Source organism: Xyrauchen texanus, chromosome 50, assembly GCF_025860055.1.
Source record: "Xyrauchen texanus isolate HMW12.3.18 chromosome 50, RBS_HiC_50CHRs, whole genome shotgun sequence".
Lineage (NCBI taxonomy): Eukaryota > Metazoa > Chordata > Actinopteri > Cypriniformes > Catostomidae > Xyrauchen > Xyrauchen texanus.
In genome coordinates this window covers 1799276-1819891 of record NC_068325.1, presented here as the reverse complement: position 1 = coordinate 1819891, position 20616 = coordinate 1799276, and the positions used below count along the sequence as shown (strand labels likewise).

Below are 20616 nucleotides of genomic sequence, written 5' to 3'. Positions count from 1 at the left end.
ATGAAGGACTCTACTCACTTTCAGACAAGCCAAACTACATGTGACCCCAAAAATCTGAGTCAAACTTCTCGGCTATTTTAAATGATTTCGGCCAGTCACAGGGGAGATTGCACGATCAAAGGACTGACTCACCACGCAGATCAGAGCTCGGGCTCTACTCTTGTGGACGATTCCATCTGTCATGTTTAACAGACTGAGGCTGTCTGCTGGGCACTCAGCGAGCGAGTGAGTAGTGTGGCAAGCGCGTGCCAGATTGTTGCTGATTGTTGCTGATTGTATTTGATTGCATTTGAGTGCAGCTTTGACGATGGGTCTAAGAGCTGGTATCATCCCACTCTTGTCACATTACTGAAGAAAAAACGGGAAACACTGCTTAGAAACGCTGGACCCCTGGGAGAATCGTAGGAAAAAAAATCTGCTATTTGGAGAAGATAATGCTTGGAGAAAGCCCAGAGTGTGTGATTGTTGGTGTGGTTATGACAGAAGTGAACTGCGATATACTCATAGCTGGGGTGCAGAACATCTCAAGCGCTCTCTTTAGTCCTGTTAGGAGTTCAAGCTGTTATTACAGCGTCAGGCGACTCGTTGGTGGCTCAAATGAGTGACAGAATGTTTGCTGGGTGTGTGAGTATAGTAGGTTTGTTTTCCTCAGCATAATGTCACCTTTGCCACCATTTTTAGATTCATTCGCCCTATCTATAGACTATATTTTGCTACATGGCCTTCATCGGTACCTTTCCAGGATAACGGTGAAAATGTTGTTTTGTAAAACAATTCTTCAAGGTGTGACCTCCATCTGCCTTTATAGAACTTGTTTGGCTGATGCTTAGTCATTTTACAAGCATCTTTACATCCATTAATCCGAGCTTTGATGAACAGTGAAGGAGGAATTGTCCAGAACCCATAAGTATCAAGAGTATCAACATGGATTGGAGTTCACAACCCATTTTACTTCCATAATGTATGTATATCTGAATGAAACAGGAGTCGTTGTCCCTGTGTGAAGTGCTGAAATCTGACTGTGTAGTGCCACTCATCATTGTCATTTTATTATAACTTGGTGTTATAAATACATATAATTAACCTAATAATGAGGTTTACCATGTTGCCTATTGCATGTGCTCAATAGGATGATGGAAAATGAAAGTACTTACATAGATACATGTATACACATTCACTGATCAAGCAGAGATCTGGTCCCAAATTTATACTGATGACATCAGTGCAGGACAACAATGCTGCGGTGCAGGTGACTGCACCTTTGGGTGTCAGAGAGGAAGATGAGAGGATTGTAGAAGAGGAAGAATGTAGGAAGGCATTCCCACTGAATTTAATTTGAAATACAATCATGCAGCCACTTTGTAACTGCAATTTATTGATTTATGGCTAATTATATTAACATAATTGTATTATCATACATTCATTTTCAAATTGTATTTTATTTATGGAACTTAACATTATGTAATGTAACATAATTATATAACATTACATTATGTTATGTTATTATGCTATGTTAAGTTACATAATTATATAACATTAAAAACAAAGTAACATAATATAATGTTACATAAAATAGTGTGACCTAATGTAACATAACACAATGAAACATAACATTACATAATGTAACGCAACGTAACATAACATAACCAATGTAACATACCGTAACACAATAATATGGCATAATGTAATGTAACTTAATTATATAAAATTATGTAATATAACATAGCATAACACAATATAACATAACACAGCAGAACAAAACATTACATAATTAACGTAATGTGATGTAACAAGGCATAATGTAATGTAACGTAATGTAACAATTATATAATGTAATGAAATATAACGTAACATAATATAATGTAATATAACGCAAAATAACGTAACGTAACATAATGGAACATAACGGAACATAATGTATGTTATATATTATTATATACTGGATAATACAAATATGCCTATATAGGCTAATACTAACATACTTAACAACTTAGTGTAGTGTATCCTAATGAACATAGTATAACATTACGGAATGGAACATAATGTAATATAACGTAACAACATAATGTAATATAACGTAATGTAATGTAATGTAACAATTATATAGTGTAATGAAATATAACATAATTTAATATAACACAACATAACATAACGTAACAAGATAATGTAACACAACATAATGCAACATAAAGTAACGTAATATAAAATAACAATGTAACATAATTATATTACATAACATAATATCATGTCATAACAGAACATAACATAATGTAATTTAATGTAACAATGTAATATTATGTAACATAACATAGTGTAACATAACGTAACATAACACAACAGAACATAACGTAGCATAACATAATGTAATATAACATAACGTAACATAACATAACGTAACATAACATAACGTAACATAACACAACAGAACATAACGTAGCATAACATAATGTAATATAACGTAACATAACATAACGTAACATAACATAACGTAACATAACATAACGTAACATAATATAACGTAACATAACATATAACGTAACATAACATAGCATAACATAACGTAACATAACGTAACATAACATATAACGTAATATAATATAACGTAACATAACGTAGCATAACATAACGTAACATAACGTAGCATAACATAACGTAACATAACATAACGTAACATAACATATAACGTAACATAACGTAGCATAACATAATGTAACGTAACATAACATATAACGTAACGTAACGTAACGTAATGTATGATAGTCCTATAGTTTATGTTTAATTTTTCCAGCTTTTTCAATTAAACTCAGTACCATGCAAATACGTGCACCAATGAATCTTGCACAATAAGACCAGGAATGTGAATTAAGAAATTAAGGATAACATTTTATTTAATTTAACTAAAAATCTAAAATGTCTCCCTCTCGCAGTGGCTACTGCATAAAAGTTTTATCACACAATTGTCCACCCAGGGTTGCTAGGTGATGATTAATGAGGTATTTTTGGCAAGTTGGCATTACTCATCAGTGCCATTGCAGTTTTGTTTCAAAAGTGCTGGTGCTGAAGAACGAGGGATTTTAGCCCATCAGCAGTGTGTGATGTCAGCACACAGGACAACAAAAGAGAAGGCCAAATCCGTGGTGTTTGCAGCATTACAGGGGCCCAGGCTGGGCTGAACACAGGCTCTCTTTTCACTGGGACAAACATACCAGAGTGCGCAAACACACACACACACACACACACACACACACACACACACACACACACACACATATAGACACACAGCACAGTGAAGTGTCTTTTAGACAGCTCAACACACTCTCTCTTCTAAGGCCATGTGTATTTTAATTTGTAATAATTAATGATAATATAAACAACAGCACATGTTTATCTGTGTATTGGCAGAACAGATATCCTCACTTAAATGAACATAAATAACGTGAAAATGTCTAATGGAATTATTTCTACCCGATCTGAACCTTAAAGGAATATTTGACCCAAAATTGATTTGAAAATGTGCCATCATTTACTAACCCTCATGTCGTTACAAGCCCATTTAACTTTATTTGTGGAAAAGAGAAGTTTTGAAGAATATTCTGGCCACTCGTTTACATATAATGAAAGTGAATGAGGACTGAAGCTGAGCTACAAAACAAAACAAACGCAATAAAAAAACACTATAATCATATTATAGAAGTAGTCATGTTTCATGTTCTATTATATTATATTATTCTTGTGTGGTATATAAGGTGGTGTACAATCATTTTAAAGAACACTAATGAAAAAATGTATGACATAGATTATGATAAATTAGACCATTTATTGACATTATATACCTCTGGGTGTAAATAAGGTGGCTCTGAAAAGTTGCTTTGTTTTGTTCCCAATCATGTCTTCTGTAACTGAGTTACTGTAACTGTGTTGATATGACAAAAGTTATAGCATTACAAAAATGATTTATCCTAGTGTCAAAAAACATCTCAGTGTCTAAAAGCCTCTCCAAACAAATAAAACATAATAATTGTACATAAGAACTAATTACACATGCAAACACAACAATAGACTCTTTTCCACCATTGGGAACGGTTCTGAGCATGGTGCAGAATGGTTACTGTAGCATTTCCACTGCAGCACGGCATGTCACCATTACAAACCGTTCTTGGTACTGAATTCTGGGCATGGCAAGCAATATTGTTAATAAATATCATTTTCAGCTAGTCAGGGAACTTTTACCTTTCTAAATGTTCCTGTCTGGTGTCAACCACAAGCCCTCAGCACATGATGGTAAACCTTTCACCTTGTCTCTTTACTTTCCTTATCCTTTTTGTTTCCGTGTCTTTGCTGTTTGTTAGCAGAGTAAAACCAGAGAAAGAAAATGGAATATGCGATCATCCTCTATAGCGCACGCATTCGCTATAATGTTTACCTCTCACGCCATCACCAACAGACAGATATGTTGCATACATTCTCCTAATTTCACCGCACCACAATGGAAAATAATCCGTAACCATGCAAGCTGGCCCAGATCGGCATGGAACGGTACGGTTTTGTAATGAGAACTATACGGCCCAATGGTTGAAAAGCAGTTTGCATAGTATGCAGACATGATTTTAGTAATGAGATTTCCACAGAAGGAGTTTCATTCTGTGCCATTTGAGTCATCATTGAGTCTGTGTCATGTACTTGGCACCATCTCCTGGTGGCCATGTGATTGATCTCTCTAGCCAAATATGAAGGTCTATCACCATTGTTGTTGCAATCTTAACCCAATCCGATTGGTTTAGCGTTACATGATGCTAAAGCATTTCCGATGACGTCGCCTGATCCAGGAAAGCTAACATGTTTTCAGCCTGATAACAAGATGACGGATAGCAAGATGCTGTGTGCACATTGTGCTTTGTGCGGGTTATCTAATGATCTATGCATCCGATTACTTTGTGTGTGAGTTTTAAAGATAATTGCACCTCTATATAATGTTATGTGATATTTTATGTTCGGTTTATTTTTCGTGACGTTATAAGTGAAAAGTTGGCATCTGAGCAACACCTGTTCACATGAAACATATATGTCAAAGACATATACTTAACTATTACTCGCTATAGTTTTGTCTGTGAGTGAAACAAATAAGCTTGGTGTATTATAATCTTTGAGAGCTTTCCAACAACATATGACACATGGCTATTTGATGAGTTCGATTACAATAATATGCACAGTGCAACATTTTTAATAAATGATCAAAACGGAACACTTTTGTCAATTTCAAAGCACTTGTTCAGTTTTGGTCATAATGCCTACATTATTGAAAAGTACAGCTTCTAAGTAGTTTGTGTTGGTCAAGAATGAAGTTATTAATATTTTTTTACATTTTTATGCATTTGGCAGATGCTTTTATCCAAAGCGACTTACAGTGCACTTATTACAGGGACAATACCCCTAGAGCAACCTGGAGTTAAGTGTCTCGCTCAAGGTCACAATGGTGGTGGCTGTGGGGATCGAACCAGCAACCTTCTGATTACCAGTTATGTGCTTTAGACCACTACACCAACACCACACCGAAATTTCGATAATTTCTTTTTTCTTGCGGGCCACCTGACTGAACATGTTTTACAGTATAGTAGGGTACGATGGGGCTAAAGGCACCCCTTAAGCACAAATTAGCTTTTTTTAAATTAAAATTAGCGAAAACAAGAAATGTCTTTTTATAGAATAGTGATGGAAAAACATAATTTGTGTGAAAAGAAAAGGGGCCTTTCAATCCCACACTTATATTGGGTTGAAAAACAATATAAAATATGTAGTGTCAGAAAGACTATTTTACAAGGTTTCCTTTCAAAATCCAATGCTGACGTACAAAAATGTTATGTCATTGCAGAAGGGTATGCGTGCCACTTATTAATTTCTCATGTGCAGGTTGAAACGTTAAAAGAATGAGCAAATTCAAACGAAACACACACCTTTGTTTGTTTAATACTGCGACTTTGACACACCAAACCCTCTCGTGTTTTTACTCGCAAATCAGGATTACACACTGAATGAAAGATTTCTAATGGAGCAAAGGCAGATATAATATGCAGTCAGACTAGAGGCAGTCTTAGGAACGTTTTTTCGAATCCGTCTACTTTCTCGAAAGAGAAGCAGCAGGTGATGAGGCCAAAACCAATTCAGGTTTGAACGCACCATGAAAGTATTTTTCTTTTGTGTTGCGCTTAGTAAAGACAGATGCAGCTACAAATAACAAAGGTGGGACAGATAAGACATCATCTTTGCAATATATTAAATCGTTTTAATGACTGAAATTATATCTGCATTGCAAAACATTGTTTTTGTCTTATTTACCAGTAAAAATAAACATACTTAAAACAAGACACATTGACTTGAGAAGCAAAATCCATTTTTTTTTTTAAGGATGTTAGGACATTTTTACTGGAAAAAGAGACAATCATTTTTTATTTATTATTATTATTATTTTTGCATTATAGTCATCAGAGTTTTGCTGTCAAATCAGCAACCTTTGACAACCCTGTAGCGTGAGAGATCTACCCAGACCAGCTTGTCTCATGTCATCGCAATGTTTACCGGTTACATTTCATTCCTTTTATTTTATACTAAGCAATTAGAAACAAGAGATGGCCACTGTAGGAGTGCCAGGGCTGTGCTGCTTTCTATCGTGTCGTTTGTAAAGGGCTTAACCCTACTTGAACCTGTTTATTTGTGTCCCTCTCTTCGCAATGCTCAAAACAAAGCCTCATGCTACTGTACCCCAATAAAGCCAGAAAACACAGTCAGGGATGGCATGAACTGACTCTGAAGGACGATTATTGTGGATGCTGCCAGTACCCAACAAGCCCTCATTATGATGGGAGGAATTATGAGCAGTGGATATGTGACATCGCTAGTGGCAAGCAAGATAAGTCGAGTATTTGTCACTTACTGTAACAGCGGCTCCCATTCATTAAGGGCCCGTGTCTAATAAACTACTGGAGGAAAGAGAGCCAGCTGTACTGTGAAGTCTCAAACAAGGCGGCTCTTTCTCCGTGGCCCCAAACTTTATCAGAAGGCGAAACTGTCTTATGAGGAGCTCTGTGATTCAACAAGACTGAACAGAGATTCCAATAGAGGTTTGTCTTTGGGGAGCAAACAAGGGCTTCCTTTTCACTAAATAATGAAAAATAGAGTATTCAAGAGGAACAGCAAAAATTGATATAGCTTCTTAAAGACTAGTTCCAGTTAAGTAAACTGGAAAACAAACAATTCAAGGGTTGATGCGATACTTATTTTGAAACTAATAGGCTGAATAACATGTTAAGAACATAATTTACTCCAGTGACAAAAGAGATAAATAAAAAATTAGATTTTCCTTAATGAAAATGAAATACATTTTTGGATTGTTTGTTTAATTCAAAACAAATCTCTTTGTCACTACTGTAATGCCAAAAAGGAAAAGGTTAATTGTAAAGTATTTATCATGGTATTATTTATTGTACTGCCTTTAGTGTGCTGATTTAACTAAAAAAAAAATATTTTATTAAAGTTAAAATACTGTATTACAGTAATGATAATCTTATGAGAATAACCACTGAGAATAATGTAGATAAAGACGTTTTCATGCATGACCAACATTTTTTTTCTCTTCATTACGCTAATAATTAGCGCTGTCAGTCGATTCATTCTTTTAATCGTGATTAATCTATTTTTTGTAGTTAATTGTGATTTATCGCTGAATTTGAAAATGCTGAAATTTGACACCATATTTCTTTTCCTGTCAAAATGCATTTATTTCCATTTTAGGAAAGAAAACAAAACAATATGTAACAATATAATGCTTAAAAAGTTCACCAATTCAAGTAACATTAAATGTTTTCAAAAGTCTAATTGGGAGTTTGACTAATTTATAGAACTCTTCTCCACAGAGGTTGCATATTCACTGCAATGCGATTTAAATATCGTAATCTCTCATCCTCAACAAGATTAATCAGCTGGTAAACAATATGGATATCCCTCTTCCTACAGCAATCGTGAAGCTGCGTTCATGATTTGCGTCTGTTTTGAACTCCACGAGAAAAGTGCTTGCAGACGAAAATGTCTCATTCTCCATATTGGTGATAGTTAAAACTTGACATGCTTCTGTGGTAATTAAAATGAACCTTACAAACAAATACGCATAATATTATTACCACAAAAATGTATTTTGAATCGTCCCTCCTTTTTTGTTAAAATAAAGCAAAAACCGAGGTTACAGTGAGGCACTTACAATGGAAGTGAATGAGGATCATGTTTTGAGGGTTTAAAGGCAGAAATGTGAAGCTTATAATTTTATAAAAGCACTTACATTAATTCTATTTGAGCTTTATAGTTGTTTAAATTGTCATATTTAGAGTCGTTTTAGGATTTTAGGGGTTGTTGACATTACATTTTCATGGTAACAAAGTGGTAAAATTGGCATTAACTTTACCCAGAAAAGGCTTGTAAGTGATTTTATCACACTAAAATCAAGTTTACATTCATATCCTTTACGTCTTGTGGCTATACTTTTGAAACAGTGAGTTTTTTAACATTCAAAAATTGTCCCCATTCACTTCCATTGTAAGTGCCTCACTGTAACCCAGATTTGTTCTTTTTTTAAAGAAAAGGAGGAACGAGTCAAAATATTTTTTTGTGGTAATCAAAATTATGCAACAAATGCTGTCGATTGAGCTTAACTTGTATTGAACCTGGAACATTCCTTTAATTAAAATTAACACATTAAACTTTTTTAACTAATGGCATGTGTTAACACGTTGATTCTGTCAGCTCTACTGAAAACATTTGGGGGAACACACTTAATTATCATAGAAATAACAAAATTGAGAACCACTGTTTTACGGTAATTACATTTTTGGGGAATGTGCTTAATTATAATAGAAATAATGTTAAAATACAAAACTGAGAATCCAATCTCATTCTTTCAGTTAGTCAACCTCCAACTTAGAATTGGTGATATTTTAGTGCATTTCTATCTTTATACTATGATATACTAAAATGTTAATAAAGCATTATATTGTTACATATTGTTTTGTTTCCTTTCCTTAGATGGGAATGATGCATTTTTACTGGAAAATAAGTATATACTGTATGGTATAAAATTTCAGCATTTTTTAAATCTGTAATTAAACTAAATAAAGTATGCGATTAATCATGATTAAAAAATGTAATTAGTTAAAATCCAAAATTGAGAACAACTGCATTACGCAAATGAAATTATCATAGAAATAATGTCAACATGCAAAATTAAGAAACACTGTATTATGGTAATTAAGTTGAGGGCGTGGCACTCTTAATTATCATAGGAATAATGGCAAAATACAAAATTGAGATCCACTACATTACGTTAATGAAATCTGGGGGTAACACAGTTAATGATCATAGAAATAATGTCAATGTACAACATTATGGTAATACAATTTTACGGTAATATCGGAATTACGATATAAATAATGTCAACTTGCAAAATGTCACAATTCAGCACTGATCCTAAAATATGCTTAAATCTCTTTATGTGACATATTATATTTTTTCATTTTTATATTGAGGTAAAAATTCCCCTTTAAGGCCCCAAAAGTGATCCAAAAGCAAACTGACCAGCAACAAGATCTGGACATGGCAAGGGTAACTTTCTATATTAATCTTATGATTATCAGGATAGGGCAGCGTTAACCAAAAGCATTGCAAGCTTAAGTTGATCTTAGAGGCCATCTTCCGATGCTTTTGTGAAACACTGCCCTGGTTAATTTACCCATAACCTATTCTTAAAAAAATGAAATACTTAGCTTGGAGTCCTCTTTACATGTCCAACCCACCCACCACTACATTGACCTTCTCATCACCATATTCCCACATTATAGAGATACACAAACCATGTTGAAATCCATGAATGGAAGCCCTCCAATTCCAACCTGTATTCTTCTATACAGTTGACTAAATTCCAAGGATGGTTCAAGAGGAACATGTGTCCTCAACTATTCCAACACTTGAATGCATTTCTAGGGTGATGGCAGAGAGTTCCTCTCATTTTGTGGTATCTTTTTTGGATCATGGTAGGCTATTGTGACTCCTGCTCAACTTCCTGCCAGTTACCATCTGATGGAGGTGTGGGAGGGCAGCACTAACTTCTTGGAATGTGGCAAGTCCATGTAAATTATTTCCTTTATTCCTAACTACTTGTTGCTTTATAAAGTTCTATTTTGATCTCCAAACTGGTAGAGTTTTGACAATGTGCAGTGATAAATACTTCCCAGGAACAATAGCCACTTTTATAGCATCAGGCCGAGCAGTTCAGAGTAACACTTCCAGTAGCTTCACTTAACCAAAGTTTCGGTATGGTACGATTGAAAACAGTTCCCAGTACGGAATTTTAAGGAAGGTTTGCTAACCATACTATTGTGACTTGGCGACTCATGTGTAACTCGACCATCCAGTCCATTAGCATCATGATTTTACAGCACCAAAATGGAAACCAATGAAAATATAATTTTTTTTACACCATTTGTTTTTTTAAATCCAACTGCCAATGTTTCTGTTTGCTGTCTGTGGTTAAGCAGCTAAACTTTAAACTCAAACTCATAAACTAGAGACGTGGGTTTATATTTGCAGAGCTACACCATTTTTGTTGGGCCTCAAATGGAACTCCCATAAGGATATTTGCTGTCATTAGCTGAGCTCATGACGGTTTAGCACAGACCAATTACAACTCATGGTTTGCTTATCCAGTTGTTATGTCTCTCCAAGGACTATTGTGACTGGGGCCATACATCCCATTGTTTTCCAATAATTAATGACATTTTGGTTTACTTTGGACTATACTGGGATATGAGTATAAGACAGCTATAAGAATGGGAGAGATATACCGTAAACCACAATTCAAACACACAAGGCTCTAATGACAAATTACTAACTTCAGAAGGTCAGAATTAAAGTCAACAAGAATGCTGTATCACTTGCAGCTACAGTCGAACACTTGAATCAAACCACAAGCTATTGAGAAATGCAAGAAAATGTGTAGGGGGAGTTTTAGTACAATGGTTCTGAACTGAGGGGCTTGCAAACCCAAAATGGGTTACTGGTCTATTGGGTTGTGAGCAGCAGGGTAAAACAGGTCTAAATTAAAATAATACAAGCCCACAAAATATATAATCGTGCATAGTCAGGACTGAAAAAATAAATAAGCTTATCAGCTTTAAAAAGGTAGGAGAAAACACTTCCCATAACTTTTGTTGTTAACGTTAAAGGCTGCTCGTCCAATCAAACGCTACAGTATTGTGGTGCCAATCTTTCATTTAGTAAAACCTAGCCAAATTAGACAAATGCCAACATGAACAGGTTATGTTACATGCCCTTATCCTCAAAAACCATGAACAAAACAAGTGAAAAAAAAAAATAGATTAAGAAAATAGGAGCTTTCCTATTGAGCTTAAGTATTGTTAAAGGATTATTCCAGGTTCAGTTTCAAGTTAAGCTCAATTGACAGCATTTGCGGCATAATGTTGAGTACCACAAACATTTATTTCTTATTTTGAAGAAAAATCCCTCCTTTTCTTAAAAAAACCCCAAAACAAACACAAATCTGGGTTACAGTGAGTCAATTACAATGGAAGTGAATGGGGCCAATTGATAATCATTAAAATACTCACTCTTTCAAAAGTATAGCCACAAGATGTAAACAATATGTGTATACAGAAGCGGTTCTAGCTTGTTGGGTACCCTGGGAGAAACTCACTTCAACACACCCTCAAAGGCCGCCTTGGGCAGCTGCCCATGTCGCCCATGCCTAAATCCACCCCTGTGTGTATTTACATGATTTTAGGGTAATAAGTAAGGGAAAATGTACAGTCAGGTTTTATCGCAAAATAATTTCCAACAAGGTGATCAGGACCCGTCACAAAGCTTATAACATAGCTACTAACCAAATAAATAAATAAATGGCCATGAAATATTGATTTGTGCTGAAATTATGTAATTATGTGAGACGAAATAAAGGCTGAATTCCACTCAGAGTTCTGTTGGTGTTTATTTTGTAAATAATGACTCCTCATTATCTGTCTGATAATTGTGTGATTCCTCATTATCCAGCTTATTACAAGACTCCTTACCAAATATATAAGTAAATTAACTTGAAACATTGATTCGAGTTTAAATAATTTCATAAGCTTACTTTTCAGGATTACACAGTGATTTGAGAAGTTGGAAAGATGACTCGCGACTGCTCTGATATGTCTTAAACCCCTGATGTGCGGTTGTTACTCAGAAATATAAGACTGCTAAATGGCACTACTGACCAATCAGAACCAAGTATTCCAGTGACCAGTGTACTAAAATAACTTACTAACTTTCTGTGTAAAGTTATTTCCAGTTTCCAATTTCAACTTTGTTGCCATGACGAAGTAATGCCATAAACCCTTAAACCCTAAAACTACCTTAAAATCTGCTATTTAAACCTTCCAAAAATGGGCCCCATTCAATTCTTTTGCAAATGCCTCACTGTACCTCGATGTTTGCTTTTTTTAAGAAAAGAAATCAGAAATCAATTCAGAAATCAGAATTATTTATTGTGGTAATCAACAGAATTCCACAAATGCTTTGATTACAGAATGTATAAATAATAGTATCATCTGATAGATATATATTGAATTAGGGGGACAATACCTCATGAAAATTAACCATCATAGTTACTACAATATTACTATAGTAAAACCATGGTTACTATATGTATACTACAGTATTACTACAGTATTAATACAGTATTACATGGTTATTTGTATCAAAACCATGGTTACTGCCAAAAAACTAAACAAAAAAACACGGTTACTACAGTCATGGTTCATTTTCATAAGGGTTAAACAAATAGGGTGAAAACATTAAATTGATCATACATTTATAGTTAATATATGTTAACAAAACTAGAAAACACCCTTTACTATAAATAAATTGGGTGCAAGTGAATCAGTGAATCATTTTTGTGAACTAATTCATTTACATGAACAGTCCGATAGAAACAACCCACTAAAATATATCAAGAGTTCCCAATGCTAAATATAAGGGAATCGGTTATTTTAACTGGTTCTTTACAACGGTCCAGAACAAATGGTTAGTCTAAAAATTATTTGGTTTTTCAAGCACCGCATTAGAGAGATTTAGGTGATTGTGTTTGATTACTCCCTCGGCTCCATTGCTGCGTTCTCGATACAATGTGATAAATGTAGCATTTTGTGATGCTATAGTTCTACTCAATGGAAAAGGTAGCTTGTTACTGGAAAAGCTACACTATTGAGAAAACAGCTGAGCTACTGTTACAAGTTAGTAGCATTCCTGCTTTTAGCATTTTCTACTCCGCAACGACACGTTCAATGTGAAATCTGGGTTCTGAATCTAAACTAGTTGCAAACCTCTGCAGGTGAAAGTTGGATTTTAGAATGCAAGTAGGAAGTGGGATTGGCTCCATGGACAGAACTTTAGCCCAACATTTTTGTGAGGGAGTCAATGGATGTTGGGTCAGGAAGCTTCCTCCCACAGTCCTTAAGATGCTCCTTGAAGGGGGAGTGTACCAGGAGGCGTATCCTCTATCTAAGATACTTTGTCCCTATAGGGGGGCAAACAGTGGGATCCCACAAGGAAGGAAACTCACGCCCCTTCCTTCAACAACAGAAGGAGGATAAAGTATATTACATGTTTGAAAATCTGCCCACTGCTATTATTTTAGTGACCAAACCAGTAGGGGTACACACTAGCTTTCTCAGCTCTACAAGTCGAGAGTTGCGAGGCGGTTGGATGAGATTCTCTTTTGCTCACATCAGGGATTTTATGAATGAACCTGCGAGTGTGGTTCCCTGTATTGTTTTGGTGTTTTGATTATTGTTTCACATATCAGGAATGGAAATGAGGCAATAAAACGAAAGGAAAGTTGATATCAATTTCATCTGCACACACAAGTTTGTGCCACAAGAGTGGTATTCAAAAGGAAGTTACTCAAAAGCACAGAGCAGAAAATCTCACTAGCTACTCCATTATCAGAGAATCCATTCATAAATTTCAGCGTGCATTTAAATATGCAATAACAGATACCAAATCACAGTAGACATGCCTTAAAATCTGGAACAAACAATTACAGGAATACTGACTGTACATGAATACTCAGCAAACTTGACATGAGATGTTTGACTTGATTTCATCCCCTCCTCTTTTCCTCTTTCTGTTTTTTCTTTTCTTTTTTCTACTCAAGCATGGCGGTGATAATTGGATTGTGTGGACACCTGTATGAGTGCAGTATATCCAGGGGATTAGAGGACTGGATGGGTGAGTCAACTCAAATTATTGTCACGTTAACCCATACAACTGGCAGCCGCAACCCCTTACTACTTACTAAAATAATGCTTAATTCATTCAGAACATCTAAACAACCTCAAAAGCACCACTACAAACAAATGCTCATGTGCTTTTCTAAATTTATAACTTTAGATCAGTGGTCTTTAATGGTTTTGAAGGCCACAGATTTTAAAATTACACTTTTCAGTTGGCAGATACTCTTATAAAAATGACTTCTGTTTGGGTGTTCCCTGGAAACCCATGACATTGGTGTTGCTAACAGCACTCCACCAGTTGAGCAACAGGAACAAATTTTACATTGAATATATTTTATATATATATATATATATATATATATATATATATATATATATATATATATATATATATATATATATATATACCTTTGTTCATGGTTTTTGAGGATAAGTCCATGTTGGCATGTGCCTAATTTGCCAACTTCTATGATAGATCTGTGGCAAAATACCATGTTTGACTGAAGTTTGATAGGACACATGACTTTTGTCATCATCGACAAAAGATATGGGAAGTGTTTTCTTCTCTCGTTTAAAAGCTGATGAGCCTTTTTATTTTGTTATCCTAACTATGCACAAATATCTGGTAAGTCACATTTAATAATAAATTAATTTACAATTTATTGAGCAAGTCAAAGGAATATTGCTTCTTTTAGCATTGATATCACATTCTACCTTGGTACATGAAGGACAAATGTCAGACACTACTGCCAACAGGTCTTGTATAAGTTCGTCAGGACAGCCGTAGTTAGAAGGAGTTTGTAAACAGAGTGTAGAGTGTGTGGAGGGGGAGGCAGAGGTGCTGAAAGGCGACACAGCAATAGTGAAACTCAAGCTGGTCCTTGGTGTAGGGGAAGGAGGGGGTTGTTTGACCATCGGGATGAACGATGGGATGGCAGTCCCTTCAGAAAACCCTGCGTGGATTCACTAGGTGACGTCTAGGCAGGTAATTCATCAGTCCATGCTGGGGCAGGGCCTCGAAAAACTTCCCATGGTCAATTCTGAGTGCGAATACGTAATGAGCTGGAGGGCTCCACATTTGCCACGGCTGATTAGCTGAGAACAATGAGCCCAAACAGAACTGGCAGCCCTCACAATGGGGACTGGAAAGCCTCAAGGCGTTGCCTCCATATTTCTAGAAGAGGAAGAGAGAGAAAAGTGAACAACACTGTAGTTTATAACTCTCTGCTCTCTCTTTTTGTCGCTAGACTTCCAATTATCTGTATGGTGTCTGCACTCAAACACCAAGAACATTTTTTGTCAAAATTTCAATTGACAGAAAAATATTGTGTATATAACCTGGCTATGAAAAGAAGATTGGATAAGGTCTATATAAACTTCTGACTTCAACTTACACTAATACATTTAAACAGTTTTTCAATCGTAGAAACATTCCCTGTCTTAGGTCAGTTAGGATCACTATTGAATAACTAATAATACTGTCAGAATAACAGTATTCCTCCAGACAGAACTGGTGTAACTCAGTCAGATTTGTAGACCTCCTTGCTTGCACACGCTTTTTCAGTTCTGCCCACAAATTTCCTTTCGGATTGAGGTCAGGGATTGTCACACCAATACCTTGACTTTGTTGTCTTTAAGCCATTTTGCCACTACTTTGGAGGTATGCTTGGGGTCATTGTCCAATGGAAGACCTTTTGCGACCAAGCTTTCTTCATGGCTGATGTCTTGAGATGCTGCTTCAATATATCCTCATATTTCCTTCCTCATGATGCCATCTATTTTGTGAAGCGCATCAGTCCCTCCTGCAGCAAAGCACCCCCACAACATGCCACCCCCATACTTCACACTTGGGATGGTGTTCTTAGTGTGCAAGCCTCACCCTTTTTTCTCCAAACATAGCAATGGTCATAATGGCCAAAAAGTTAAGTTTTTGTATCATCAGACCAGAGGAAATTCCTCCAAAAAGTAAGATCTTTGTCCCTATGTGCACTTCCAAACTGTAGTCTGGCTTTTTATGGCGGTTTTGGAGAATTGGCTTCTTCCTGGCTGAGCAGGCGTTAAGATTATGTTGATATAGGACTCATTTTACTGTGGATATAGATACTTGTCTATCTGTTTCCTCCAGCATCTTCACAAGGTCCTTTGCTGTTGTTTTGGGATTGATATGCACTTTTCGCATCAAACTACATTTATCTCTAAGAGACAGAATGCGTCTCCTTCCTGAGCGGTATGATAGCTGCGTGTCCCCATGGTGTTTATACTTGCGTACTATTGTTTGTACAGATAAACGTGGTCACTTCAGGCATTTGGAAATTGCTCCCAAGGATGAATCAGACTTGTGGAAGTCCACAATTTTTTTCTGAGGTCTTGGCTGATTTATTTCGATTTTCCCATGATGTCAATCAAAGAGGCATGGAGTTTGAAGGTAGGCCTAAACTACATCCACAGGTACACCTCAAATTCAGTACACCTCCTATCAGAAGCTAATTGGCTAATTGTCTAAAGGCTTGACATCATTTTCTAGAATTTTCCAAGCTGCTTAAAGGCACAGTTAACTTTGTGTATGTAATCTTCTGACCCACTGGAATTGTGATAGTCAATTAATAGTGAAACAATCTGTCTGTAAACAATTGCTGGAAAAATGACTCATGCCCAAAGTAGATGTCCTAAATGAGTTGCCAAAACTACAGTTTTCTATCATGAGATCTGTAGAGTGGTTAAAATAATTTGTTTTAATGACTTCAACCTAAGTGTATGTAAACTTCTGACTTCAACTTCACCGGTGACCAAACGTTTGGAAGAATGTACAGATTTTGCTGTTTCGGAAGGAAATTGATACTTTAAATCACCAAAGGCCATTCAACTGATCACACAATATAGTCATTGCTGATTGTAATAAACAAGTCCATTCCTATTTGAACTCTAGACAGGCCCCATTTCCAGCAGTCATCACTCCAACACCTTATCCTTGAGTAATCATGCTAAATTGCTAATTTTGTACAAGAAAATAACTTGCCATTATAGCAAACACAGCTGAAAGCTATTTGGTTTGTTAAATGAAGCTTAACATTGTCTTTGTGTTTGTTTTTGAGTTGCCACAGTATGCAATAGACTGGCATGTCTTAAGGTCAATATTAGGTCAATAATGGCAAAAAAGAAACTTCTTTCTCTAGAAACTCATCAGTCAATCATTGTTTCACAGAATGAAGGCTAAACAATGCTTGGAATTGCCAAAAACAAAAGAAAGAAAGAGAATGTGGAAGGCCAGATGTACAACTAAACAAGAGGATAAGTACATCAGAGTCTCTAGTTTGAGAAATAGATGCCTCACATGTCCTCAGCTGACAGCTTCATTTAATTCTACCCGCTAAACACCAGTTTCATGTACAACAGTAAAGAGAAGACTCAAGGGTGCAGGACTTATGGGAAGAATTGCAAAGAAAAAGACACTTTTGAGTGTTATGTTATTATCTTAACCCCATTGAGCTTTTGTGGGATCAGCTAGACTGTAAGGTGTGTGAGAAGTGCCCGACAGGACAGACACATATATGGCAAGTTCTACAGGAAGTGTGGGGTGAAATGTCACCTGAGTATCTGGACAAACTGACAGCTAGAATGCCAAAGGTCTTCAAAGCTGTCAGTGCGGCATGTGGAGGATTTTTTGATGAGAACTCTTTGAAATAGTTTAAGAAATTTTTTAAATTGTAATTGTAATTTTTCACATTATTAATGTCCTGACTATACATTGTGAACAGTTGAGTACCACTTTGGTGAATGAAAGTACAAGTTTCCTTCCATAAGAGCAAAATCTGTAAATTATTCCAAACTTTGGCTGCCAGTGTGTGTATATATATATATATATATATACTTACTGGCCCAAGACTAAAAAAGTTTACCTTCAAATCTCTTTGATATGTTATCCTTGCTATATTATTGCTACAGTGTTCTAGTTGGTTGCTTGCATGTTGTTAGAGTGATAGATGCTATAGTGTTTTGGGTGGTTACTAGGTGGTTGCTAAGGTGTCTTGCCCAACCCCCAAGTCAACTGAGATATTATGGTCTCTAGATATGGTTTGATATTTAGGTCTTTGTTCAAAATCCCTAACACTAATGTCGCTTTCCTTAGCAAACACCACTAATCAAAGAATAAAAAGAACTATGTCTATGTCATTTCTTGAAATTATTACACTGTGTGTATTAACATCACAGTTTATAGTTACATTTAAATTAACAGTTATTTTCTGACCAACCAAATATGTGGTATTCTTCACTAAGCATTAGTTGGCCTGGAAAAGAGATCAACTTCATTAGTGTCTTTTGTTTGACAAAGAGGACACTGGCTCGTGCTCAGCGTAGAAGCCCTGCATAAGCCCTATCTCTATGAACATGCTCTACCAAATGAGTTTCTGTATCAGTTGAAGACGTTTCGCTTGCTATTTTAAAAATAGAGCTATTGGAAGGGAAGCCCCTGGAATATTTATTGGGAGGGGGTGATAAATCCACAATCCACTGACAATATTCCCTTTTTGGTCACATTCTCTTCACTGTGTTTCCAATTACTTAACGGTATTTACATATGATTTCAATGTAGTGCAGCAGACACACGCAGCCCAGCGAAATAATTCACGCTTAATTGTATTTCATAAATCATATTGGGAAGCCCTTCAGAATAAGCTCCCTGTAACAAAATGATAAAATGGCCAATTATGAGAAAATTCCAGGGTCTTTAATTTACTAAACATACTCCAGAGAGTATGTATTTTAGCAGGATACATTGGACTTTCTAAATGTTAAATAGCGTTCCTTTAGTAAATGCAGTGGCTTCATACTACAAAACCGAGACATATACATAAATCAAGAATGCACTGAACTCTATACATTACAATATTAAAAAGGGTCCATAGTAAATTTAATGCACTTTAGGAGCATTTTCTTGCCACCTCACTAAAAAATAAATAAAGAAGTAGCATTTTGTTGCTTTTAGTGACATTTATGCATCAAACCGTTGTTCGTTTGTGATCCCGTAGTGAATGTGACTTTATAATTGTTTGGGCTTGTTCTCTCTGCATCTCTCTATGACTAAACTACCAGCCCCCCTCCTTCAGGTAGACCACACTAATGTTTGATGTTTAAACTATAGCTCTTTAAACGCAAATAACTGCAGTGATAGTGAGACATAGCAGCTCCATCACTCTCAAATTCCTAATCAGAGTGTTTGTTTTAGGTCTTGCAGCTTCTGTCCAAACCTGTGGGTCCAGTTGTATCCAGGACATGTCCCTTGATTGCCTCAGCTAAATTCTCCTGCTTTTGTCATCTACTGGAGGGCCGGACCTGCACGCTGGTGACCGCAGTGTCAGCAAACGAGCTGCATCAACCTCCCAGTGAACGCAAGACTCGGATCTGTGCTGAAATTATTGTGTATATAAAAGATACTTTTGCCACTATGTCGTGTGTGACTCGTTTCATTAAAAATAATTCATGTTTTGTTATTTAAAATATTATAATACAAGATAACTGCTTTCAAAAAACAATCTTTACTAATCTCTCTTTGATAGCATAAACTCTTGTTCTTTGTTTGATACATCAATAAATAGAACATTTTCAAATGTTTGTAGATTGCTTGTTTTGTTATGAGAGATTCAATGCACTTAATATGTTTAAAAATAAAAGTCATTCTTGCAGCTTTATATTTGAGACTGATTGTCCTCTGAAAGTATTGATAACAAAAATAGTTGAAAGCAGATGTAATCATCAGGCTTATTAATAGCTATCATTGAATTTCAAACACCATATTTCAAACTGTGAGAACTCTTTGCACATGAAGGATTTTCTCATCAACTATTTATTTATGTATTTATTTAAAGTTGGCCTGTTTTTTGGAAGATGTTTTCAATCTGTGGTTTCCCAAGCAACAAGCTTATGGAGGGCCAAATTTTCCCCATTTAAAATTTTAATTTAAACCATTTACTCTTGCAACCGGATGTTGTATTTTGGCTTTGCATAATGCAACACAAAATTTAAATTCATTTAAACGGCAACAAAACTTCATTTGGTAAGAAACCTGTTTGAGCCAAAAGATTAGAGCCTCTAGTTTCAATAGATATGCCATTTTTAAAAGTTGAGCGATTTGTTGCGAAACAGCAAGCTGCTAAACACAATGATGTGTACTATAGCAAATATTTTCCTAGAAAATGTTATATTCAATGTGCTTTATTACATTGAGAATCGATGTATTCATGCAACAGCTGTAAATTGTTGCTTTCAGACGTTTATATGGAGATAAAATTAA

General features: G+C 35.7%; 1 long non-coding RNA gene across 1 annotated transcript in view; it reads left to right on the top strand.

Annotated features, from left to right (window-relative positions):
• The window catches only part of LOC127641393 (uncharacterized), a 69037-nt gene extending 49123 nt beyond the window's left edge, over nt 1-19914 (top strand). Inside the window, exons 4-5 of the long non-coding RNA XR_007970159.1 lie at nt 14249-14322; nt 19552-19914. This is a non-coding gene — a long non-coding RNA (uncharacterized LOC127641393). The remainder of the gene's footprint in view (nt 1-14248; nt 14323-19551) is intronic.
• The last annotated feature ends 702 nt before the right edge of the window (nt 19915-20616 follow it).